Below are 27,887 nucleotides of genomic sequence, written 5' to 3' on the forward strand. Positions count from 1 at the left end.
TAAAAGAGCTGCTTCACACTGTCACAATCTCATTGATCTGAAAAGCACCAAAAATGCAAGTGATGATCTAAAAGGATATTGCTCTTTCAGTTTCAATGATTGTGATTTGCATGGCCTTTTTGTTTCTCGTGTGTGTGTGTGTGTGTGTGTGTGTGTGTGTGTAATAAATCCAAAACGAAGACAACTGAACTAATATGCAGAAATTGTGGTAGAATGCAGCTTCCTTTTAGTATATTATAGACATGCATCCTGTTTTTATCCCCCCCCCCTCCAGTCGTCTTAAAGCACATTGTTATCTTAGCCTTTGAAATGTAAAAATACAGGGACATCAAAGAAATATTGTGATGGTCAAAGGAATGTAGAAAAAGAGACTACATAATAAATACTTAACACCAGAGATTTGCTTCATGCCTCATGAAGCTATCCATTGTAGCAATAGAGTTGGAAAACAAAGCATGAAATTGTTTGTAGAGGAGTCAATACACTGCATATTAAACGTTTGCCTGCATTTTGCAATTGAGGAATCATGCTTGAAATTGTAGATCTTGCTTTGGGTTTACAAACTAGTCCTTTGATATGTGAGGGGAAAGGCAATAAAATTAGCTGAAGGGCAGCATTGTGGCGTAGGCAGCTGGATCCAAACAACCCAAACTTCACATCACCACACTTAGAAACTATGTGCATTTACCCCATAGTGAAAAATTGTACATGTGGGAATATGTTGCCAGTTTTCAACTATTTTAACAGCCCTAGGAAGTCAAATGGAGAACAACCATTCACCCTATTCAATGATTATATGACAAAGGGTAATTCTTTTCACTGTAGGGAAGTAGATTTATGTTCAGAAACAGGAAGAACTTCATAACCAAAATAGGAATTAACTAATGGAACAAGCTAGTTAGAGATGTTGTAAAATATTATTTCTTTGACTGTAGTATACGTTATACAATTATATCCCAGGGACATGCTATGTTTAAGATGTCCTGCCATAGGGCAGTGTGGGAGGGGATAGGACAGGCCATAGACCACATGGGTTGCTAAGCAGTGTATATTTAAGGCACATCCTTCCCCTCAAAGAATCCTGGGCACTTTAGGTTACCACTCACAGAGTTACAATTTCCAGGAACCCTTAACAAACAACACTGCCCAAAATTCTTTGAGGGGTGTGTGTGTTTGTGTGCTTTGAATGTGTTTTAAAGGTACAGTGTCCACAGAACTACAATTATACAGGAAGCTCAATATTCTCTAAAGCAACTGGCAGCAGCTCTCCTTGGTTTCAAGAAGGGTATTTTTCCAGGCCTAGTTGGAGATTTCAAAGACTGGCCCTGGGAGCTTCTACATACAAAACATGTGCTCTAGTGCCGAGCTATAACTCTTCCTCAGTCTGTTCTAACATGGCTCTCAATAACTGAGTTCAAACAATGTTCATTTATACTAGGAGGGGTTTGGTGCTTATACCCTGTTTGAAATTGTCTTACAATATAGGTGTCATGGACTGGTTGGACACAGATGAATGGTGGGAGGAACCAGCTGGGGAACCACCAAAGGAAGAAGGCTCATAGCCCAAGGATTGGTGGTGGCATGACGAGTGGTCAGATGGAGAAGACTGGGAAGAGGTGTCAGAAGCTGAAAAGTTAACAAGGCTTAGTAAGCTGGGAGAGTCTGTGGCAGATAGTAGTCAAGAATCAGAGGCAGAAGCTGAAGCAGGAAAGTGGGCGGAGTAATGTCAACAGGCAGAGATGAAGAATCACAGGTGTGTCCCCCTCCTGCTGTAACAAGTTCCCCTAACCCCTTAACTCCCAGCACCAGAAGAGGCATGAAAAGGTCAGAGGTTGGCTGCACACAGGCACAGTCTCCGATTGTTGGGAGAAAGCCCTGAGGAAGCGGTGACTTTCAGTCTCAGTAACTGATTTTCATGGAGGAAGACCACTGGAAATGAGCAGTTCTGCTCATTAGTCATGACACTCTGTGGAGCTCATGTTTTTGCTAATAACAAGTTAACTCCATCTGTGAACCATGTGATTACTGACCAGCACACTCCTGTGACAATAGGTACTTTATTCATTGATTGATTTCTCGAATTTCTACTCTGGATTTCTACTTAGAATATAACTGAGGCAGGTTCAAAACAATAAACAACAGCAGTGAACACTGGAAAAGCCTGCCAAATTAGGTCAATGGCCCTCCAGTTCAGTTCTCACAGTGGTCAGTCAGATGCCTGTGGGAAACCCGCAAGCAGGATTCGAACACAAGAGCTCGCTCCCTTATGATTTCCAGTACCTGGTATTCAGAAGCATTGTTTCCTCCTTCCATGGAGGCCATATTCATTGATAACCTTCTCCTCCTTGAATTTGTCCAATCCTCTTTTAAAGCCATCCAAGTTGATGGTCCTCAGTGCCTGCTGTGGGAACGAGTTCCAGAGTCTATCTGTCCTAAGTCTTCCAACATTCAGCTTCCCTGAATGTCCTCTGTTGAAATATATGGATGCAAGGGGAAAGCAGACGTTAAGAGCATGAGAAGCAGCCTTGATCTGTGTCAAACCACTGGTTCATCTAGTGCACTATTGCCTACACTCACTGGAAACAATTCTTCAGAGTTTCAGTCATGGAGATGCCAAGGATTGGATTTGGGACGATCAGAATACAAAGCATGTGTCTACCACTGGGCTATGATTCTTCCCCATCTGCATATATCTATATATCGCTATGTATTTAAATCCAACCATCTCATCCTCTGCCGTCCCTTTCTCCTTGTGCCCTTCATCTTTCCCAACATCAGGGTCCTTTCCAGGGAGTCTTCTCTTCTCGTGAGGTGGCCAAAGTATTGGAGCCTCAGCTTCACGATCTGTCCTTCCAGTGAGCACTCAGGGCTAATTTCCTTAAGAATGGATGCGTTTGATCTTCTTGCAGTCCATGGGACTCTCAAGAGTCTCCTCCAGCACCATAATTCAAAAGCATCAATTCTTTGGCGATCAGCCTTCTTTATGGTCCAGCTCTCACTTCCATACATCACTACTGAGAAAACCATAGCTTTAACTATACGGACCTTTGCTGGCAAGGTGATTCTGCTTTTTAAGGTGCTGTCTAGGTTTGTCATTGCTTTTCTCCCAAGGAGTCGGACACGACTAAATGACTAAACAACAACAACAAATTTAAATACATCTCTCTCTCTCTCTCTCTCTCTCTCTCTCTCTCTCTCCCCCTGCTTCGCTGCAAAGTACACATACTAGGAAATTGTTGTTGACTTTGAGCTCCCATATACATATGGCCAAAGAGACACATGCCCAAATCATATTGCAGGATGATGTATGCATTTTCTGTAAACTTATGTAAATCTTTGTGAAGGACTGGGGGCAAAACCCATGTTCTCTCAACCACACAAGTGGTGCTAAGTAAATATTTAAAAGTAGGAGTAGCAAACTATATTTCCCAAGGCATTTAATGCTTAGTTGTTTCATCCTTGCATTTGTAGAAACCCATGTCCATATGCAAACTGCAGCCTGCCTTTTCTGCAGGCTGAGAAAGTTCCCTCATCTGTGTTCAAACTGCTTTCTCCCTAAGTTGGCAATATTACCTTTCTTTCATACCTTCACGCGCTTGCGTTTGCTTTATGCGAGACAGTGTCATTTCAGCGACGCAATTAATCCTTTATTCTGCTCCATCTGAATCACAGGCATCCACAAAGCTGCCTGTGATTGCAGACTACATCTTAGAATACTTTTTCACTTCTTATTGTCTCACACCATTTCCCCTATTCCTCTTGACACTTTCAGATGATTTTTGACATCTGAGAAAATATATACATCCAAATTATTAGAATGTCACTGCCTGGTCTCTGCCCGAGTCAGCCACAAGACGTATAAAAGAGCATTAGAGTAAGAGGAAATTAAAAGGCAATGATATATGATCTCCTTTCTATGTTATTTATTGAAAGATCAGGTGAATGTCAACTAGAAAACACTTTTGCCTTTCTGGCTTGATTTTTGATCAAGCAATTTCCACGTTGATATTCATGTCAGCATATTTTTAGTATCCCTGCAAATTCAAAATTGACTGTTCTCTATGTGTCAACTTGGGTTATTCGAGGCAAATTGCCACTATATTTTAGTTCCTTGTCATTGCTAGAATGATACCCCCCCAATACACCGTTCTGGTGAGCTGTTGAAAAGAAGAAAAAGCCTTCTCCAACTCTTAGGTATCAGAAGCCGCTTTGCCCTCTTCTTCTTCCTAGTTCTACTGAGTATGTGCTACAGGGACAATAAAATAAAAATGCCTCTTTGCCTTTTCTGCCCTACCTCATTGCACGCATTGTGGGATGGGAAGAGAACAGCACAATGCTAGGTTGCGAGCTGTGATCATGGTAATACTTAGCATTTAAATGACAGGCTGGAGTATTTCAAAGCACATTAAACACATTGTCTTAATATTATCAGTACTATTTACTTATTATATAAGTATTACCAAATAAATAACTAAATAAATAGTAAGTCTCTAAGTATTACAGTGGTACCTTGGTTGTCGAACGGCACGGCTCTCGAACAAATCGGCTCCCAAATGTTGCAAACCCTGAAGTGAGTGGCTTCCGTGGCTTCTGGTTGAGTGCAGGAAGCTCCTGCAGCCAATTGGAAGCAGCGCTTGGTTTTCGAATGGTTTCGGGAGTCAAATGGACTCCTAGAATGGATTTAGCTTGACATCCAAGGTACCACTGTGTTACCTCAGGTACCTCAGGTTATGAACTTAATTCGTTCCGGAGATCTGTTTTTAACCCGAAACCGTTCTTAACCTGAGGTGCGCTTTCACTAATGGGGCCTCCCACTGCTGCCGCACCACCGGTGCATGATTTCGGTTCTCACCCTGGGGCAAAGTTCGCAATTTGAGGTAACTACTTCTGGGTTAGCGGAGTTTGTAACCCAAAGTGCTTGTAATCCAAAGAGTTTGTAACCTGAGGTACCACAGTGGTACCTTGGGTTACAGACGCTTCAGGTTACAGACGCTTCAGGTTACAGACTCCGCTAACCCAGAAATAGTACCTCGGGTTAAAAACTTTGCTTCAGGATGAGAACAGAAATTGTGCAGCAGCAGTGCGGCGGCAGCAGGAGGCCCCATTAGCTAAAGTGGTACCTCAGGTTAAGAACAATTTCTGGTTAAGAACGGACCTCTGGAACGAATTAAGTTCTTAACTCGAGGTACCACTGTATTATCCACATGATTTCAGCTTGCCAGGCAGAACAATCTGTCCTCTCCTTCTCTTGTGTTCTGTCCTGGAGTTTCTCATGACCCTCTGAGCCAATTTGGGGGATGCGGGTGGCACACAGTGGGGGGAGATGCGGCTGCAGAAACGGAAGTCCTTGCAAGGGCTTCCACTGATGGAACTCATCAGTTCTTTGACCATAAGCCATAGTAAAACTAAAATATCATAGAAAATAAAATCTCAGAATGATACAAACATACAGAGAAGAACCATGATTCAGCAAGCAGGGTACCAGCTAGTAAAACAAAATATCAAACTTGTCTCAAGAGGGTCAGGGGGAGAGAGGAGTCAGTCCTGTTGTACTAGTGGCAATCCTTGTGCTGAGAGCACCCTTATGAGCATTACATTGGCTATAACCCTTTCCTTCCAAACATTTAGAAAGGAAGTTTATTTTTTTACAGTAGTGCCCCGCAAGACGAATGCCTCGCAAGACGAAAAACTCGCTAGACGAAAGAGTTTTCCATTTTTTGAGTCGTTCCGCAAGATGAATTTCCCTATGGGCTTGCTTCGCAAGACAAAATGTCTTGCAAGTTCTTGCGAGTTTGTTTCCTTTTTCTTAAAGCCACTAAGCCGTTAATAGCCGCTAAGCCGCTAAGCCGTTAATAGCCGCTAAGCCGCTAAGCCGCTAATAGCCGTGCTTCGCAAGACGAAAAAACCGCAAGACGAAGAGACTCGCGGAATGGATTAATTTCGTCTTGCGAGGCACCACTGTATTGGGAAAAGTGAGCAAAGCTACACCTGAGAAACAAGGGAAATAAGTTGTCTTTTCATGTTGTCTTTAAACATATGTGTATATATGTGGGTGTGTTTCTGGCTAGCTTTACTTACTTGTTCAAGAGGAAGTAGGAGGACAAACTACAATCTCTTTGTTTCCGTCACCTCATCTACAGTGTGGGGAAGTCCTGTCTAGAGAGAGAGCTTGATACGAATCTGGTTCAGTACCAGTCAGTGGGGCAGGGTGAAGGCGGCTGCCCTGCTTCCTTGGCTTCCCGATACTGGGGTCACTGCTGGTTACTAAGAGGGACAGGGACTAGGTGGCAGGGAGGTCAGCAGGGTGTGGACACAGTGGGCGGGAGCAGCAGATTGGCTCCACCCATGTCCCTACATCATGCCAATCTCACCCCTCCCACTTTTTCTCTCAGTAACTGGCGATGCCCCCAATATTGGGAATCCAGTTAAGCGGCACAGCCCCTCCCTGACCCACCTTGCCAACTGCTACTGATCTGGTTTGACCACTTTCCCCTTTATCCCTGTGCTCATAGAAAATGTGGCCAAGGGAAGAGATAGGCCGTGTGAACCTGGTTCTGTGCGGACTGTTAAGTCAAGCGTTAAACTGTGAGCAAGTGCTAAGTGAAAGGACAAACCCTGGCAGTGAAGAATTGGTCTGGACCAAAGTACTTCACTTCATGATTACAAAGCTGATGTGGTACAATTGCCCCGAAGTGCTACTTAGCAGCTGATGTTAAATAAAAATGAAAGGCCAGAACATTTCTCGCTCTCGCAGAAAATTTCCAGGGATATGCGCTCTAAAGCAGTAAAGTAAGTAAGTAAATAAATAAATATTGGCGATACGAAATGATGTCAAAATGCTGTTCAAAATTACAATCATCTCAATCCTTTTTGGAGTTCTTAAAATGGCTACACAGCTGCTACGGTTTTAGACAATTAGCAATATCACATCTCTACCAGGCAAATCAGTGCTTAAGGTACAGTTCAGCTCATAATTTTTTGGCAACAAAAATATCAGCTTCATCTGGGATATTTTCCTGGAAACTGCAAACCACTTGGTTGGCTCGTTTAAGGAGACTTTGACACAATTAATGAAGGATAACAGAAATTTCAGTTGTATAGAAAGGTTCCACCGTAGCGATGCTATTAGAAAGCCTTAGCCAAAATCACTCCTGACATTTGCGATTTGAGTGTTTTTTTAGATGTGTTGCAAAATGTTCTGCTTTTTGTTCTTGTACATTCCCCTCTCCCTTCCCAACCCCTAAATATTTGGCTTTTTTAATATGTTGCCTCTCAAGCTACGGAAACCCAAGAAAGAGTGTTTATGATGATATTTCCTTGTTGGTTTTGAAAAACAATTGATACAGATATTTACATTCTGACATTCCTTCTGCACACATCTTCCTCCGTCTGTTCTTTTTTGTAATGAGAAAAGTCATCAGAGGGTTGCTTGCATCAACAACTGGCTGGTGGAATATCCTTCTTGAAACTTTGAGAATGGCTGTACTTGTGCAAAGGCTCTTGGGCTTGTGTTCAACAGAGCGTTGTCACTGGTTCCATCTGTAGAAAGATTTCTCTTTGTGCAACAGAACGATTTCCCCCTGTCCTTCTCACATATTCTCTAAATCCATTTCGTGGTTTTCCCCGAGCCTCCAGAGCAGTTTTGGGGGTGCAATAGGATACACACTGGGGGAGAAGAGGGGATTGTGCTAGCTGTACTCCTTGCCCTATTTCATTGAATGCCACACTTGGATTCCACGCTTGGATTTACAACAATAAATATAGCAACATTAAAACTATAACTTAAAAAATGGTATCAATACAGCCAAGAGGCCTCATCTATTGTACCTTACTGAATCCATTTCTTGCGTGTGTAGGTCCCCAGGCCACCCCTCAAATAACTTCACACATAACACATATTTTAGTTTTGGTTTTTGGGCACTATTTTGGCCACAACTTTATTAAAATACAAAATCAGTGAGTGGTTGTTTAGACATTGGTTATGACTATCTGTCCCCCTGCCTGGGACAGAACTGACATCCCGAGGTCCGATCGGTAGCCAGTAGAAGGGAAAGTCAAACTTGGGGGTCATTTGAGCTAAGCGTCGGACCCACGCCGCTCACCCCAGCAGCTCCCCAAAAGCTTGCCGGCCCAGGTCCTATGACAAGGATTCCCATGACAGGGATTGGGCGGCCCTGGTCCCATGACAGGGATTAGACGAAATCATGGCAAGCCCCAGGATTCCTTTAACGGAATTCCCTTCAGCGCAATGGGAGGGGCAGGCACGGCCTATCTTGACCCCTCCACCACCAGCATATTATAACCAATGCCTAACCGCAACCTTATAAGTTGTGACGAATTGCTGAGTAGTAGGCAAAAACCAAATGGCACAGCCAATCACCATATGGCAAAATTCCTACTAGGCCCCTGCACCAAGGCAGACGACCCCATGACAGGCAAAGCAAGGTCAACCGGAAAAGAGGGTGGGCGGGCGGGTGATCCGATGCACTCTGCAAAGAGAAAGAGAAACCAGAGTGCACCAATATTTAAAGACTATGGTCCCACCCACCCAATTTACAACATACAATTTGCCCCAGCAACCCGGTTATCCAATCACAATGCCAGGCAACAACTATTAACCTGCCTGGCAACCAGAGGCCTGGCCCGGTGGCCCACACCGCAACACGTGCTCTCATTTATTGAAGAACACGCTTTCCCAAAGGTCTGGGGTGAAGAGGTGCATTTTTAAGTGTCACTGAAAATCATAGAACAGTACTTGCATAAAAAGCTGCCGCTGTTCTTTCACTCTTGTATGTGCAGAAATAAGTTTTTAAGAAGTGTTAAAAATTTAAAGCATGGGACCAAAGCAGCAGGAGATTGGGTAACAATGGCTATGAAATGGTATGAAGCACGCTGAGAAATTGGAACCGATTTCAGCCTGCTTTTTGCACTTGAAAGAACACTTTTAGCCTGAAAAAAAAACACAGTTTGGGGGGGGGGCAGCAAAAATTTGGCATAGCCTTTGTTGTAGCATTGATGATATTACATACATGGCAGACATTTTTAATGCTCAGACAGTTCTTAAATATTTCCAAGTTATAATTTTATTACATCCAAAATATATCTAAGATCTGGGCTCCATAATATGCCATCATATTTTCCCTGATTCTTGGATTCTTCTCATCTGCCTTTATACAAAAAAGAAAGAAAGAAAAAAGAAAAGCCTTTTCTTCTTGATCTTGGTCCTCTCTTTGTTTTTAAAAAATGTTCAGCTGGATTCTCATATACTTAGGAACAAATGCTCAATTTCTATCCTTGCATGTTTTTTCTAATTTCAAAATTACTTGAGCAGGTGCTTGCTATTTCTTCCTTTATAAAGTATCGTGCAATCGAATATTATCAATTCTTCTTTGTTGGTTTTTGTAGAGAGCTCACTATGCCAAAAAAAAATGCTCTATTGAAGATTCCTGGTCATACATTTCTTGTCAATACCCCAAGACTGTTCTGGCTCCCAGTATACTGTGGATCTGACTGTGGTTAAAGCATTTCTTCCCCCTCTTCTTCATCGTTTTCCAGTCTTTCCAAATATTGATTTTGAAGGTATAAAGAACAGCTAGTGCCTAATTTAAATGGCCACTTCTTTCAGCTTCCTTACACTGCTGAAAACATTATCCACTGAAGTCAATATGACTTTTGTTCATTCTGACCTCTAGTACTAGTGTACGAGAATCTCTCAGTTTGAATCCTAGACTCTCCTAATTAAATGTTTTCCACTCCGGGGAGGGGGGGGAAACATACAAATAAACTGATACTTCTAACAGATTTCTCATTTATATTTAGTTATTTATTTATTAAAAGATTTCTATACCATCCTTCACCAAATATGGTCACGGGGCACTTTACAGAAACAAGGTCATGTATAACCTAACAAGCAAGATATTAAAAGAATTATCAGACATTACATAAAGACATAATGATCATTATCCTTTAAAATGACTATACTCAGCCCCTGAAGGCCTGACAAAGATGAGTCATGCTCCTTCACAGCATCCCTCCAAAGTAGAGATCATTCCCATTTTGCTGGCAAAGACTGAAAACCAAGATACAATTATTTTGCCTTAGGTCATACAAGAAGTCTATGGCTTCATCATGACTGCAAGTGCCATCATCTCTGACCATTGGCCATATGGACTGGGGCTGATGAGAACTGGACTCCATCAACATCTACGGGGTCCCCAGGTTTGCCACCCCTTCTGCCACTACTTACTTGCAAATAAGGGTATGAACTATAGTAGTTCCTTTCCAAATATGTTTTCCCCAAGTGATTATACCAGCCTGTAGATTGTTACTTATCATTTTTATAAGCTGTTTGGCCACAGGAAGAATGCAAACCTTGTTTATCTTTCTTGAGGTTATCCAGGTTTTCAACCCGTCTTTTATTTCTTGAAAGTACTAAGAAATAAGTGCTGCCTATAAAATAGACAGAAGGTGGCTTCATGTCTGAGTCATTTTGATTACCCAGATGAGTTCACTAGGGGATATCAGTAGTACAATGCATCTCACGTGCTTCTTCCAAAAGAGGGCACTGCTACCCATGTCTCAAACCCAAAAGCTCTGGGTTACTTGTAGATGCACGATGCGGCAACAACACAGTAAACATCCCCGCTGCTGTACCAACAAGAGCCACTGGAAATCATATTAATAATTTTCTTTTCTTTTCTTTTCTTTTCTTTAATTTATGCATCCGTTGAAACTCTTATTGTGCGGCTGTGATGATTCTGCCTGGAGCAACTAACTGGATGTGGTTTGTTGTATTGTTGTGTAGTAAATTAATTGACAGCAAGAAAGAGAGATAAAAGGGAAAGGAAATGCTTTGGGGGGAGAAGTGAAACAAGAAAATTATTCATGGTTTGTTTGTAAGTGTTTTCCTCTGCAATTGGTTAACCCATATTTACATATTAGCTACCGGGCTGAGTTCAAGGTGCTGGTGTTGTTCCATAAAACCCTACAGAGCTGAAGAACAGGATATGTAAAAGATTGTCTTATATACCAAATTGATTACCGTGCTCTGCAAGTGAAGGCCTCTTGCAGATACCATCCTATCAGGAGGTCAGTTCCACCCAATGGAGATATCGAGGCTTGTTTGTATTTATTTATATGCCAACCCTTCATCTGAGGATCACAGGGTTGTTTACAGTAGAAAAACACAAAAATACATAATATAATACCATGGCCCAACCTAGATTAGGGAGAAATAGTTAACTCTTTATTTGCAAGAGAAACACAGCAGTTTGCATGGTGCTCTGGATACACATGTTCACATACGTCTAGTCTCTAGGCAGCTGTCCACAGGTCTGGGCCCTATGGAGCAACTGCAGCAACAGTGGGTCTCTCCTCTGGCTTACATACCCTGCCTGCTCTGACAGGTTGCATGCCTGCAACCTGAGACTTCTCCTGCACAGATGCCATCACTGCTCTTCCCTTTTCAAGCTACTCCTGGCTCTAGGAGACAATGGGGCTGGGGAAGGTGGGGAATCTACAGACCCTGAACCATCCCTTCTTCTTCTGCCGTGTGCTGCATGCCTTCCCTTGCCTTGGACTTCCCTGATTCTCCCTCCTCCCCTGGTTCCTGCCTGTAAATGCAAAGGTAAAGGTACCCCTGACCATTAGGTCCGGTCGCGGACAACTCTGGGGTTGTGGCACTCATCTCGCTCTATAGACCGAGGGAGCCGGCATATGTTCACAGACAGCTTCCGGGTCATGTGGCCAGCATGACTAAGCCACTTCTGGCAAACCAGAGCAGCGCACGGGAATGCCGTTTACCTTCCTGCCGGAGCGGTACCTATTTATCTACTTACACTGGTGTGCTTTCGAACTGCTAGGTGGGCAGGAGCTGGGACCAAACAACAGGAGCTCACCCCGTCGCGGGGATTCGAACTACCAACCTTCCGATTGGCAAACCCTAGGCCCAGTGGTTTAGACCACAAGAAGTGTAACACCCCATAAATCACTGGTCCCCTCTCCTGGGTCACTCCCTTGGTCACCTGTGTCTGCCACACACTCTTTAGAGCCCTGCCACTCACTGAGTTATAACAAACAAGGGGGAAAAAACCAATAACCCACCTTAAAGGGCAATAGATCAATTAGCCAAAGGCCAGGGAGAACAGAAATGTTTTTGCCTGGTGCAGTAGCACTCAGGTTTAAAAAGTTTCCCCATCCCCTATGATCTAAGGTGAAACATCTGAGACCCTCTTGAAGAGCAGTTTTCATTTCTGCTGCTGCTGTTTGTGGTAGAAATCCAGTTTAAAGGATATTATTTAAAAACATCGCCCATGAAAACGTTTTGTTTCTTCTTTTGTTTAACTATAACAGCTTGTACTGTAGAATACAAAAAAAATGAAAACCACGCTATGGAAGTCTGTCCTCTCTGCAATAGAAGACTAAATATTCAGGTCTGAAACATTTTTTCCTCATTGTACAGTTTCATGGTTTTTATGGAATCCCCCAACACCCGGCTGCTGGCTAGAAAGCTATATGTGTGGCTGTATTGGGGCGAGGGGGGGGGAATGAAGGCAATACATTGTATTAATTAGAAACTTAATATATGCTAACTAATCAGCATATATAATTAACTATGGTTTATGTAATTAGGGGAAAGACCCATGTAGGAAGACTCTTGAATTCCAGGTGCAGTTAAGAGAAAAAGCAATAAAAGGATGGGATCTTATTTGGATCACCTGAGACGAAGAACTGTGGAAAAGGAAAGATGAGCATATTCAGTGAATACAAGGTAAGTTGGTCTGAGATTTGGTTGCCCAAGAGCAATATTTAATCCTTTCATATGAGCAAACAATCCACAGTAATGGTCCTTTTCTGACATTTCAGTGCAGTTGGTGAGGTTTACTGAGATTTAACATGGGAGATAATCATTCATAGAAAACATATTTCATATTTATTTCTGCCATTCTCCCTGAATAATACTGGCCTAAGCAGGGTTGCTATTGTGCTACCAAATATAAAAATAGTATAGGGTAAGAGAAAGAAGGAGCAATGATATGGCTGTTGCTGGTTATAGATAACTTTTAAAATAGATTTGTCTGGTACAATATAATTAGAAAATAAATATGATCGACTTTGTACTGAGCTTGCATAAATCAGAAGTGTCTGGTATATGCTATGAAATTGTAAAGTATGCAAGTATGCAAATCAGCACTCTATATAAGAGAGACAAGCTTCTGTTTGCAAAGGTAATTAAAGGCAGCCTTGGCACCCATAAATTGCATGGCCACGGTGCCAAGGAGAAAGCGTGGCATTGCCCAGAACAACCCTTCTATAGAAGCATTCTCTTTCTGAGAGCTGATTCGTATGAGCTTGCAGTTAAGCTCACTCACTGCTTTGGGAAGAGGTGAATTCCTGCACACACTTAACTGGGAGTAAGTACCATTGAAGAGAGTGGGATTTCTTTCTGAGTAAACGTGAACGGGATTAGCTGTTACTCGAACAACACCCTCGCAGAACTGACATTGAAGCCCTGACTCTGGGATGTAGTGAGGGGGCATGGCTGGGGGAGAACCGGGAATAGATTTGGATCCAAAAAACCCAGAGGGGTCTTCTGACACACCCTTGAACTCAGAAGAAATTTATATAGTACAAGAGCAGATCTAAATTTCACCACCCACAATCTTTACCATTGTTTCCAACAGATGGGAAAACACAAACTTAAAGACACAACAACAACAACACAGAGAACAACATAGCAGGGCATAGGATATAACAATGGAAGCCACCTTTAAGTTGGACAGCTTGTAGTCTCTGATGCTCCCAAGAAAAGCCCTGAGAAACGGTCCTTTGGTGTGAAGCGTTGGTAGACCCAGCTGATATTCAGAGTGGAAAGAGGTGCCAATGATTCCTTTCATCTCAATTAAATCATCATTTCTTTAGAATAAAACAGTCCCTGCTATGGAATCAATTGAAATTAATTATCCATGTTTGCTTTTTACTGACTAAAAGGGGTCAGAGGGCACTTGGCCATGGGGAGCAGTGAGTTTTGTAGCTTTTAGCTATTTGTACAGAGGGGTAACCGTGCGATCAAGGAATAGCCCGTCCCTTTGGTCTTTTAAAGCCTCTGAATACAGTAAGAGCGCTCTACCTTTCTGAAGAAAGGCAAATGCCTGCATTTAAAAAATTTGCATTCATCTTTCCCAGGCCTCTGAAATAGAAATATGAAATATCCAGAACCTTGTCACTTCAGTAATAATTAAGCTGATGGCCTATTATGTTCGATTGCAAATCAATATAGTATCTTTTGGTGCCACTTGAGTTCTTGAGGGTTGGCTTGGGGCCAGCACTAGTTATACAATTGAGGAGCTGCAGCTGCGTGGAAAAACTTCACTGCCATTTCCATTCAAAAAGAATAGACTGGTAACAATGGTGGCCAGCGTCTTCATAGTAATTGTGTGCAAGTACACATTTTGAAATAGTGTTTTGTTCAGCAGGTGCTGTTATTTTAGTTTAATTTCAATTTTGAAATATTGAGGAGAGAGGGGGCTTAATCTTAACAGCATCTAACCTACAGCTGTGCAGAACAGGACAGCAAACCGCATATGTTGCTTTAGATGGGGGGGGGGGGAGAATCATAATTGCTCATTCTTCCTGGCATATTAACAGACCAGATCTACGCCTCTGAAATTATCCTGCATTTCAGGCTTTTCTTACTTTATAAAGTGCTCTGCAATGCTCTGGAAGTACAATCCTAGAACATATGACTTGTGTTTCCCCCCACAAGAAAAGGCTTTGTGATGTCGTTTTTTGCACAGTAAAGGTAAAAAGGTAAAGGGACCCCTGACCAGTCATGACCGACTCTGGGGTTGTGGCTCTCATCTCGCTTTATTGGCCGAGGGAGCCAGCATACAGCTTCCAGGTCATGTGGCCAGCATGACTAAGCTGCTTCTGACGAACCAGAGCAGTGCACGGAAACGCCGTTTACCTTCCCGCCGGAGCGGTACCTATTTATCTACTTGCACTTTGACATGCTTTTGAACTGCTAGGTGGGCAGGAGCAGGGACCGAGCAACGGGAGCTCACCCCGTCACGGGGATTCGAACCACCAACCTTTTGATCAGCAAGTCCTAGGCTCTGTGGTTTAACCCACAGTGCCACCCGCGTCCCTAACAGTAAAGGTAGCATTGCACAATAGCAGGGGATTCTCTGCACATTCACGGCCACAACCTGCCTGCCATTCTGCCCTAGCCACAAGCTCCTCGTCTCATTCCTTCTCTGTTATTTCTATGTGCCACACCATTGCTATGTCTAGCTGAACAATGTGGGCATTTCATTTTCGGCCATGCATTGAGTAGAATGGTGGCGCTCCCTTTATTTTTCCAAAATAGTAAATGGTGGTTACTCTATTTTCCCAGAATGTCCTTCATATCATTTCAAAATTCTCAAGGGCTGGGGCATGATAGTCCTTACTTGCTACTTGTTCAAGTATGTTCAAATTTCTACTCAAACACATAGTGGGGTCAGGGCAGATACATGTGTCTCCTTCTCTCCTCCTCCTGCCAAACTGCCCTCCCTTTCGAGAGCCCTGGATCACTGCAGGTAGACTTGATCTGACCCAGGGCAATCTGTGACTACCTCAGCCCGATCTGGCCAAATCCCATGTTTGGGGATCTAGGATTCTACCGGATCCTGATGTTGACTGTTGATTTGTTTTCAGAGAGAGAACAGCAAGTTTAGAATTCCTGTACTGCTTAGCATATTGCTGAGAAGAACATAGGAGGAATCAGAAATCAAAATTAAATTTCTAAAACATCATGTCCCCTTCTGTGACTATTAAAGATGAAAAGAAAATAACACACCTAGCTTGAAGTGTAAATAAAGAGGAAAGTTGTGTTGCCTTATAAGGTTTTGAAGGACTTTTCTAGATTGTAGCAACAATCTTGTGCAAACAGGTGCAAGCATTGTATGAATACCAGAGTGTGTCTGCTTATGGGCAACTCATTTATCCCTTTGTTAATGAACTCTTCCAGCTGCTCTGGGATGCTAGATCACCACCTCTACCTGGTTATTAACAGACCATTTGCTTAAGTGCCTGGCATAATTGCTTTCTATGGTACCTCAGAGAGGCACACTCCATTTAAGAAGGTCTAGCAAAACTTCTGATCATCTGACTGATTACCACAACCACATAGTCCTGCATCTACCACCTGGTATCAGTTCTGGAGCCAAAATGAGGAAACGATCGCCAAAGCACTCAGCCAGGCAAGGGCCGTTCATTGCACAGGAGCTTGAGTTAGGACTCAGCTCGACTGGTAAAGAAAAAGCGATTTATATGCATTGTATGTGCGATATAACATTCTGCCACCAGATGGCGACTTGGAGTTCCGTTTTTCTCTACCTGTTTTCCCTGCTTAAATTTACAATGCTTTAAACTGAAACGCTTCTTTGGTGTGTCTAGATCCAGCCCTAGAGGAGCTTTGAAGACTTGCACATTGGTTTTCAATAATAATAACAATAATTTATTATTTATACCCTGTCCATCTGGCTGGGCCTCCCAGCCACCCTGGGTGGCTTCCAACAGAATATAAAAAATAGAGTAATTATTGCTTAATAAGAATATTAACTCATCAGCCACGTCTAGAACACTTTACAAAGAACAGACTTTACAAGTTTTTACCCCAAGGTAATATTCATTTAACGAAGAAACAAAAACCATTGGATTTAAAGTGTGTTAAGGGATTTCCCTGTTCATTCAAGGTCCCAAATGCTGGGAAATTACAGCTGCTAAGGGCCACACCTTTAACAGATGTGTTATTTGGGAAATATTTTTATGGTACGGTGTCCTGTCCTCTGATTAGTCCCAGCTTCACCTTGGAGTCAGCTGTCAGTGGCAGAGTGGTGGATCCAAGTGTTCACTGGAATATACACATGGCGCTTACGCAACTGAAGGCACCATTCCATGTGAATTGTACCCACCTGGTAGCCAATGTCATCAACATAGAATAGTAATTCAATTTGTGTCTCCAGTTCCTTCCCTCTTTCTTCACAGAGGGCACTTACAGGAAAGGCTTATTATATATAACAAAGGTAAAATCATCTACAGTGGTACCTCGGGTTAAGTACTTAATTCGTTCCGGAGGTCCGTACTTAACCTGAAACTGTTCTTAACCTGAAGCACCACTTTAGCTAATGGGGCCTCCCGCTGCCGCCGGAGCACGATTTCTGTTCTCATCCTGAAGCAAAGTTCTTAACCTGAAGCACTATTTCTGGTTTAGCGGAGTCTGTAACCTGAAGCGTATGTAACCCTGAAGCGAGGTACCTCTGTAGTAGTATGACAGCCTCTGGACCCATCTGTCTGAACATTGTCAGGTTTCTTAACAGCAGTTACCTCTCTTATGTCTCCAGTTTTCAAACTGATTGCCCCTGCAAAAAAGGGGGGCAGGAGCATGGTTTCTAGTTTCCTACCCCAGAAGGATAAAGCACTGCTGCACCTATATTTCTGAAATTTGGCAGGCTTTCTTCTCTTAGAAGGAATCATCATGCAGCTTGCATTCCACTCTGGTAGAAAATTAAAGAGTTAGAAACACTTCTCTTTTTTCTTTTTCTTTTTTTAAAAAGGGGGGTTTCCTGCATGCTATGTCTGGCACTTAAAATAGATAAAGGTGGCACCAAGTGTGTGCCTTCCTGGGAAGAGCATTTCACTAGTGGGGAGCCACCACTGCAAAGGCCTGTTCTCATGTTGCCACCCCCTGGGCCTCCTGGAAAGTGTGCACAGGGATAAGGGCCGCCAATGGCAATCACAGGGCCTGGGTCAGTTCATTTTCTTACTTCAGAACTCCAAAGGGTATTTTTCTTCTCTCAGGAACACGGTGAGCAGTATCTCTACCTATGAGTTTTGTACATTTCCCCCCTCACATTTGATCTCTAATTGACAGCATCGTTTGCTCACTAAGACACTATTAGTGCAGCTTCTAAAACAAACAGATAATGTTCAGTTTGGATTTTTAAGAAACAACGCACAGCACAGAACTTCAGAACTGCCCTGCCTTATGAGCGATCAGAATTCTTCATTGCTTTTCAGGGGCTGAATTTCTTTTACTTTTAAACTCTACCTTTAAGGCAATGTTGTGCCCAGGAAGAGGCAATAATATACCTGTCAGATTAGATGGAAGCTGTGTAAATGACTTCCACAGGGCATTATATAATTTGTACCTCCTTTGTAAAAACCAATCCTGCTATTTCCTAAAAATAGGTGTTTAAACTGGAAGATGACACGTTGAGGTGGAGAGGTGTGAACAGACCTGGTGCAGAATTGTTAAACATTAGGTATCTAAAGAGGCAGGCGAGACCCCTGTGGCTCATCAAATGCCAAATTAGATATTATAATGAATGGTAATTGGTTAGATTATTAATCATTCTATTGCTTATCCCACAGTAACTAAATGGCCTTTCAGTTGCTATATAATTACCAGGTGACTGATGCTCTGTTTTCTTTCTTTGTAGGCCTTATAAGCACGGATATAAAGTCTAAACCCTGTCATAACACAGCAGGCGAAAAAGTTGTAGAGAATCTTTGAAAACCAACAGTACAGAGTTGAAAACTCTTGGATCCTCTTCCGTCTTATTCTTTAGGCCTGATGTCTCACAGGCATGTGTCATTAGTCCCTTGGAATGGAAGGAGTCGGGAGCAATCAAGACAGGGTCATGGAGGAAGTTAATCTGTAGAGTCACCAAGGGCAGCAGGGGAACTTCTATCTGTGCTGGAAAGTGTGCTGTCAACTCAGTGTCATGCTGGGAATAACTTTGGCAACATTTGAATCAAGAGAGGCTGTGAAAACTCTGGACCGATGTCAGGATGCAGTGGGTGAGGACCAATAAACTGTTTCTGAATCTGGAGAAGACAGAGGCTCTTTGGGTACGTGGTTCTCATGTTTGGGAAATTGGCAAGTTACCTGTTCTGGATGGGATTACCCTTATTATTATTAGAATTTATGTACTGCCCTATACCCGCAGGTCTCACTTCTTCTAAAGGAGCAAGAGGATCCTTTGTGAGTACGTACTCCTGGATACATCTTCATCACTAGAGGCCCAAGTGTCTGTGGCTAGGAGTGTCTTTTACCAGCTTCGTCTAGTTTGCCAACTAGTTTTTCCTCTGTATGTTTGGCTGATTGCCTCTTTCAGGATGGCGAACAGGCCTGTCTTAAACATATGCGGTGCCAGGGTACAAAGATCCACCCAGTGCCCCCCTCCAGATCGCCCAGTCCCAGGCGCGCAGGAGAGCGGAGCCGGCCAGCCGCTTCAGCATCTTGCTGGCTCAGTCACCCCCGAACTCGCGGCACAGAGCTTCCTGCAGCAGAAGGACCCACCGCGGCACTCCAACTGATGGGCGGGCTCGTCCCCAGACTCAACTCTCAGGCCCCGGACTCTCGGCCTGGTGCCCCTGAGAGCCCGGCGCCCAGGTGCCCCGCACCCCTAGTGCCTATGGGTAAGAAGGCCCTGATGACAAAACCTCTCTTTCTCCTCAAAATACATACTTTTTGTTCTGTTTCTACAGTAAAGTGTTGTTAGGATTTTCTCTCTCTCTCTGGATTCCATCTGCATTATTTAAGTGATCATGCTAACAAATGGAACCCACAAGGGGCCTAGCAATGGTCCCCCATTGCATTCTTCCCCCCCCCCCCCCGGATGCTTATAGAGAACAAGAGGCATTTTATTTCTAAAAGCCAGGGTGGCTGACCCTGGCTTTGTAAACCATTTTCAGAGTGAGTTATTAGTCAGTCCCTCTTCACAGGGAACTCTGAGAATTGTAGCTCTGGGATCGAAATAGAGGTCTCCTAACAACTCTCAGCATCCTTAAACTACAGCTCCTAGCAAGTTGTATCATGGCTCTTTAAATGTACTGTGTGAATGCGGCCTTTGCAAACCTAGTTTTCTTGTGGTGCACAGTGGTTCTTGGCTAGAGTCAAATACATATGGTATTAGTGAGGATACGTACATAGTACTATATATGTGCAAAGAGGGATACCCATTTACACCATACATATGGGGGAAGAGAGCATGAGAATGGACGCATTGACAGTGGTCTGTTCAAGGTATTTCCATTTTTATTTCTCTAAGGTGTGTGATCATACCAATTTGTGCAGATGAAGGTAAGCTCAAGATGTAGGGTGTTTTTAGAAACACAGACAGGAAGAACTATTGGAATTACAGTTTTAGCGGTTATTAAAAATAGTTAAAGGAAGAGCTCAGGCCCAGAGAACATTGGAGTTCTCCAGCCCTACTCTGAGTCATTGTGGGCTGTGCTGCCATTATAGGTAACAAGATATCCAGGATTTGAACATTTTTATTATTATTATACCTTGAAATACATATAACAGAAGATTCTTTCTTCAGCACAAAACTAAAATAAGCATAAGAACCAAACCAGACCTGTGCCTCATCCAAAGAAATTGAAGTATCTGTTTTATGAGTTTAAGCAACTTAAGGTGAATTGCATTAAAAGTAATAATTTTGCCATAATTCTTCCATGACATAAGTTGCTAGGACAATTGTATTTTGGAACTATATTTTACCGTAGGCATAAAACACTAAGGGCACCATCTGGTTGATAGCTGGATTTGAATGTAATGTTCAAGTGTGGCTTAGCACAGGGATTGGGAACCTATGGTTCTCCAGACGTTTTTGGACTCCAGGTAACATCATCCCCAGACAGCATGGCTAAGAGTCAGGCATGATGGGAGTTGTGTCCAGTAACATGTGGTAGCACAGGTTCCTCATTTCTAGTTTAGCATTCCATACCTAAGCCTTGGCCTCATGCACTTCCTCTTCTCTGCAAGGATACTACATAAGACCATATGTCCACCTACTGCAGCATCCGCTTCTCACAATGATAAACCATAAGCACACTGGAAGCTTGCAAGCAAGGCATGAAGGCAACAGCTCTTTCTCCACTTGTGATTCTGAGCAACTGATGTTCAGAGTCATTCTGTCTCTAACAGTGGAGGTAGAACATAGCTATCAAGGCCATTGGTAGCCCCAACCTGCATGAAGTTGGCTAATCCTCTCTTCATGCTACCCAAGTTCCATAATTTAACTATGCGCTGGGTGAAAAAGTAATTTTTATACTCTGTCCTGAATCTTCGAACATTCCATTTCATTGCTTGGCCCTGGGTTCTAGAGTTATGAAAGAGGAAGAAAAATGTTTCTCTGTTGAATTCAAATTTTAGCTAAAAGTAGTTTGTTGTCATGTCTAACTATTTAAGAGGGGGGAAATTAAAAAATTGTCCAGAACAAACTTAGTTGGTCTCTACGGTGCTACTGGACAATTAAAAAAAAAAAATGACTGCGTCAGACCAACACGGAAGAGTTGATAATAATAATAATGATAATAATAATAATGATGATGATGATGATGATAATAATAATAATAATAATAATAATAATTTTATTATTTGTACCCCGCCCATCTGATTGGGTTTCCCCACCAACAGAGATTAGAGTTGAGCAGAGGGGCACAGCTGATTTCCCAATGGGTCTTTTAAAAAGGGTATTTTAAATAGGTATTAAATGGGTCTTTAAAATGCTGAGCTTTTACAAAATAATCGTTGGCTTTGGCTGGATTCTGCCCCCAAAAAATCTGAGCTGAGGTATTTTCCCCCTTGCTTTTCAAAAACCATATATTAATTATTTCAGGTTTCAACGTCCCTATAGAAAACAACAGAAGAGACGTGTGAGCTTTCTTCTATTCTTCATGCCATCAAGCTATACTTTGGCTTTATTGACCGCAACCCCCTCTGCCAACCTGTTTGCATTTTTCAAAAATGTAAATGCTCCTTGAGTGTCAATACGGTGCATTGCGGATGGGTGAAATCAAAAGATCTGCTTTTCCAGAGTGATTCAATTGACATTTTGTTTCCATGCTCTAGACTTTCAGAATGTTAAGAGTATTGATTAAACATCTGGTATTTTGCTAGGTTTCTCTGTATCTTTAAAAGGAACAGTTCTCAAATGAATTGGAGACTCAAATAGCTCAAAAGAGGAGCATGCCGCTTCTCATTTTAGTAAAAAATGGACACAAAAGGTTTTTTTGAAAGAACAGAAGGATGCACACACGCACACACATGGCTCCCCATGGTACCTTTCCCCATATTCCCCTATCATCACATTCATTAATTAGAGTGAGGCTAAAAGTGGAGTCTTTTTTTTGTCTGAAAAGAAAGAAAACACAACACAACTCAGGTGAGAGCAGGTCTGTTATTGTCAATGGGTTGTATCCAGTTGCTCCCTTTTATGAATGGAAGGAGTCCTTCTATTCATGGCAGAGTCTTTGATCTTGCAGGTGCCTCTGCTAATAGAAGAGGGGACTTTTTATTTATTTATTTTTTGCACATTCCCCCAACACTCTGTATCCCTACCCAGGGCTGACCCAATACAGTTTGGCACCTGAGACAAACCACAAAATGGCGCGCGCGCGCACACACACACACACACACACACTGCCAGGGATGAAAGGGTGAGTGAAGATCTATATATCATGAACAAGGTGGGAATAAAGATCTACATTGGGAACAAGGCTGGGAGGAGAGCAGCAGAGCTTCCTGTTCACCAAGAGGCTGCTGTAGAGGTGGCATGGCAATGGGTGGTGTTGCCAAGGAGGTGTCAGATCCGGCCTCCAAGGACTGTACCACAGCTGTCACTGCCAGTAGGGCAGCAGCGATAGCAGCCAGCAGTGCACTCCTTGGAGGCTGGATCTGCTGCCCCTGTGGATTCTGCCACCTGGGGCGGTTGCTTCACCTTGCCTCGTGAGTGGGCCTGTTAGAATTCCTGCTCCGTGATTACAGTCATGGGATTTTTGTCTATTACATGACGGTATATGTTTTGACTCCACAGAGTGGGAAGTGACGGAAACAGGATGTTTGTGTTACTGTGTTCCATGAAGTGGGACTATTATCCTTTGTTCTTTCTCTTTGCTGTCTGATGCTAGAGAAAGAGGGAGGCATGTTGCAGTGCTCCGTGTGTGTTTATATGCAAATAAAAGTAGATTAGCCAAAATGCTGAGTTGCTGAGGTCTGTCATGCAAGTTGCGAAGACTCTGCAGATCCTTAAGTGTGCTGGTATCTGTAGGCATCGGTCGCTGTGATGTTCGGGCTGAAGAAAGCTACTGAAGCTCCCAAACAAAGACCAGGAGGGAGAGAACATGCCACTCGGGAATGTGTCTCTGTCAGGGTCCTACTCGAGTGTAGGCTGAACTCCTGACAGGGCCAACCCTGGCCCACCCCAAGTCACATTCCACGCTCTTCTGGAGCAGATTTGGGGTAGTTCAGGGAGCTCTAGGGGAATTGCGAAATCAGTGAATGTTACTTCCCTTCTTTTTTTATAAGTGGAGACATCTAGTGGATGGAAAGCCCTTCAACAAGTGTATGCATGTCTAGTCAGAACCCAATTAAACTGAGATGGATGGAGGTTACTCCCACGTAAAGTGGGTATAGGACTGCAGTATAAAACACAGAAGAACCATGTAACAAATCTCCAAAATAAGTTCCCTACTGTCCAAAACCACCAACAAATGAAGAAGCCCATCTGCACCTTCCACTGCATGCATGGTATATGCATCTATGCATTGGGGCGGTAGTGGCGCTGTGGTCTAAACCACTGAACTTCTTGGGCTTGCCAATCAGAAGGTCGGTGGTTCATATCCCCACGACGGGGTGATCTCCCGTTGCTCTGTCCCAGCTCCTGCCAACCTAGCAGTTTGAAAGCACATGAATGCAAGTACCGCTGCGGCAGGAAGGTAAACAGTGTTTCTGTGTGCTCTGGTTTCCGTCACGATGTTCCGTCGCACCAGAAGCGGTTTAGTCATGGTGGCCATATGACCTGGAAAGCTGTCTGTGGACAAACGCCGTCTCCCTCGGCCTGGAAGCGAGATGAGCGCCGCAACCCCATAGTCGCCTTTTTAACCATCCAGGGGTCCTTTACCTTTACCCTTACCTTTACCTTTTTGCATCTGTCTACCAGTGTGGACTGTCTACCAGTGTGATAGCAGCAACAGTCAAAATCCCAAAGCCTGCTCAGTGCTCCATATATTAAAAAATATGCAACAGCTTCACTTAAAAAAAACTAAAACATTCTTGGGAGATGTTTATGCACACAATTGTGTCCCATCCCTTTACATATCCAGTATGGCATTGAGCAGCTAAGACTAATAATCCCCTACAGTGCTCAGGGATGGGGCACCTGATGTTGTTGGACTCAGACTCCCATTAGTTCTCAGCCAACATGGCCAGTGGTCAGGGACAATGGGAGTTGCAATTCCCCCATTCCTGTTATATAGTACTTACACTACATTGAAGGACTCCATGGTGTGTGTACTGGTTTTGCACAGGACAGCTGTACTTTATACTACTGTTGGGAAAATATGGAACAACCAGCACAGAGAAAAGAAAAAGAACAGCTCAATAGAAGGCAAAGTTGGAGCACCAGTTCTGAGATGAAAACAACAACATTTGATAGCGTCCCCCAGTAGAGCCTAAAGTGTCTCTTTATGTCATATCATGGCAATATTGGCACTATTGTCACTCGAAATCAGTCATGCGTCTCTATAGAGTTGATATACTTGCGAAAACACAGACACAAGTGCAGAACAAATTGTTCCAGGTGGTAAGAGCAAAAAAAGGGCTTGTGAGGATATCTCCAAGGATATCTCCAAACTGGGTGAATGAGCATTAAAATGGCAAATGTGAGACAAGAAAGGATGCACATTGGGATAAAAAAATAATTTCACATATTTGCTTATGGGGTCTGAACCAGGTGAGGGATCAGGAAAGAGATCTTGGAGTCAGAGTGGCTCGCTTCAGGAAAATGCCACTCTCACTGTTAATTGGGGTTGAACTGACCATATCCCGGCTCCACCAAGAAGAAGGTTCAAATGGTCTTACCCAAGGGAGAAGCAGGGATAGCCACATGGGGGTGGACTGGTCAGTCAGGAAATGTTGGGGACCAGGCTTTATAAGCCACAAAAACTCCACTGTTCTTCATCACTGTGCCTTTGCAGTGAGGGCTTCTGCTAGTTGCCTGTTTGAAGGTGAGTAAGAATTGTGGGAGGAGCCCCTGACTGGTTTTTGGAACTCCTCTTCACACTGCTGAGAATTCTTGTTTGTTTGGAGTGGCATTTTCACATTGTGATTAATTGGCTTTTAGCCCGGGCAGGAAAGAGAATTTTAGGAACTAGTTGGGGAAATACCTGAGGCATTATCGGTTTAAGAGCACTCTTTGATCACTTTCTGCTGCCTTGGCTTCAGAGTACTTGGGGTGCCCTTTAGAGTCGGCACGCATACTAGAGGAAATGCTGACCAGTAGGGATACAGTGTACTTGTCAGGTCCACAAACCCAAAGTTCCCATAGCAAGGAAGAGGAAGCGTTGGTGATGACTTTTAAAGCCCTAAACAGCTTCGGCCCAGTATACTTGAAAGACCGTCTCCACCCCCATCATTCAGCACTGAGGTCCAGCTCTGAGGGCCTTCTGGTGGTTCCCTCACTGTGAGAAGTGAGGTTACACGGAACCAGGCAGAGGGCCTTCTCAGTAGTGGAACCTGCTCTGTGGAACCTCCCAGCAGATGTCAAGGAAATAAACAACTATCTGTCTTTTAGAAGACATCTGAAGGCAGCCCTGTTTAGGGAGGTTTTTAATGTTAAATGTTTTATCGTTTATTTTTATTTTTATTATCATTATCATCATCAATTCTGTTGGGAGCTGCCCAGAGTGGTCGGGGAAACCCAGCCAGATGGGCAGGGTATATATAATAAATTTATTATTATTATCCAATCCTTTGCTACAGGGCCACAGATTGTACCAGTAAACATGCCCAGGAGATAGAAGGAAGTATATCCCTCCTTATTGTAACACTTCCCTACCTAGACTATTTTGATTCGGCTAATTCTAGTTAATTGGTTTTATTTGCAGATTGCCTGTGTTATATTTTAACAAATATAACCTTTTATCACAACGGCCATGTTAGCAATGTTGACCCAGTGTGCAGAAGTTGGGGGTGGGGGAAGGTGAATTCCATCTTAGGGATCCTATTAGGGAAGTGACTGAAAATAAAATGGCCAATATCTTGATATCATTACACAAATGTATAGTGTGGCCACAGTTGCGTACAATTCTGGTCACTGTAGCACAAAAAGGATATGGAGCCCCAACCTTGAAATTCAGTAATAACTTCTGTGAAATGTTTTAAAAGTACTCCGATTTTTGGCACCCTGCTTTTTCATCTCTGAAGTTAAGACCAGGTCAGACAAGCAAGCAAGCAAACAAAACCCCCCAATGTCTTCCATTCAGATTCAATATATGTCAACAGACCATCATTAGAAATCTAACAGTTTTACCTTGCTGTATTTTTCCACCGTCTGATCGAGGAATGGTGTTTCCAGTGCTGTCAATCTGAGACGTTCTCTGTGTTCTCCCACCTACTAAATATGTTTTAGCCCTGGAGCACAAAAGCAGCATGAGTGAAAATTGAAACAGAGTGTGCTGAATTTTCTTCTCATTTACAATGGTAACAATTGGATTTGTCTCAGCTGGGTCCTCAAAGCACCCCAGCCGGCACCAGCCCCACTGAATTTGGACGGGTCCTGCATCAATGGAGTGCCTCGAGGAATAGATTGCCAGGATTCCTGCCGGAAAGCAAAACTTGACCGAGATTTTGTTACAGAATAGAAAATGTTGCCAAAGGCAAGGAAGCTAATAGCTTCCCAAATATTTCTGAAAAAAGTATAATTAGTTATCTTAATGCCCAGAACTTACCTCAACTTTTCATGAGCTCTCTCTGTCTCTCTCCAATATCAGCTCTTCCTATGTCAACTATAATGGGACCCCTGAAGTCTTGGCAGTCCTAATCATTCAAAGGTCACAAGTAAGGTCCTGCAAAACATCCTGACATTTGCTTTAAAGCCTTCGACGCTACCTATTAAATTATATAGTCCATTAAGCTATATTTATTTGGGCTCAATTTTTTGCAACTCAACTGATATATATATATATATATATATATATATATATATATATATGCGCATGCAGCCATGAAAATCAAGACATATGGCCAACAGTTCAGGCTTTCAGATTACTTTCTAATGCTACCTTATTTGACCTCACTGATATTCCAAAGTGGCAAAATGTGAAGCCTTTCATCAGCTGTCATTTCCTCATGCAGCAGGAAACTTGCAAATACCAAACCACAAATCAAGAAAGTTCTCAGAAAATCAACACTGACATGCAGCTAGAATTTGCCTTAAGAGAGAGAGAGAGAGAGAAGCGCCAGCATACTTGTGTCGCTTAGGGCATGGTCGTTCCACTAGCATTCCACCTTATTAGCAGAGAGCAACATTTGCAGGAAAATGGAAGGGTCAGACTGAAACGAGATTTCTCACAGATTCAGAATCCCAACTGATCTTTTCGAATTCTAAATTTTGTTTTCGAAATGTGGCTTTAATCTTGATTAATTTTAAGGAAACTGTATCGCCTTAATCTGGCCACATTTGCTACCACTGTTTTGAGTGATAGCCAATGTTACTCAGTCACGGCAGTCAACTGACTTCAGTAGATCTGCTCTGACTTGGTTGGTTATCACCCTTGGTGGTGGTTTTTACCTCAAACTTTTTAAATCCAAGAAATAGATGACAATGTTCAGAACGAAAAGCCATTTATAAGGAGAATATTAATGACTTGGCTTTCCTCTCCAAGCAAATTTGAATTATATGGGAGTTTGCTTGGGAATATTTTGGTGATTTGGCATAGCTCTAAAATGGACGACGATTTCCAGTACCCTTTTGTCACATCAAAAATGGGAATCCTAATGTACAGAAACTTATTATTGTCTCAGTTATTTGTTTGTTTTTTAAAAAACAACCCAC

At 42.9% G+C, this 27,887-nt stretch overlaps 1 long non-coding RNA gene across 1 annotated transcript in view; it reads right to left on the reverse strand.

The window, feature by feature from the left end:
- The window catches only part of LOC308459821, a 406,481-nt gene extending 394,536 nt beyond the window's left edge, over nt 1-11,945 (reverse strand). Inside the window, exon 1 of the long non-coding RNA XR_013978330.1 lies at nt 11,840-11,945. This is a non-coding gene — a long non-coding RNA (uncharacterized lncRNA). The remainder of the gene's footprint in view (nt 1-11,839) is intronic.
- Between the last annotated feature and the right edge of the window lie 15,942 nt (nt 11,946-27,887).

The sequence above is a fragment of the Podarcis pityusensis genome, assembly GCF_964106645.2.
Source record: "Podarcis pityusensis genome assembly, chromosome: 1".
Lineage (NCBI taxonomy): Eukaryota > Metazoa > Chordata > Lepidosauria > Squamata > Lacertidae > Podarcis > Podarcis pityusensis.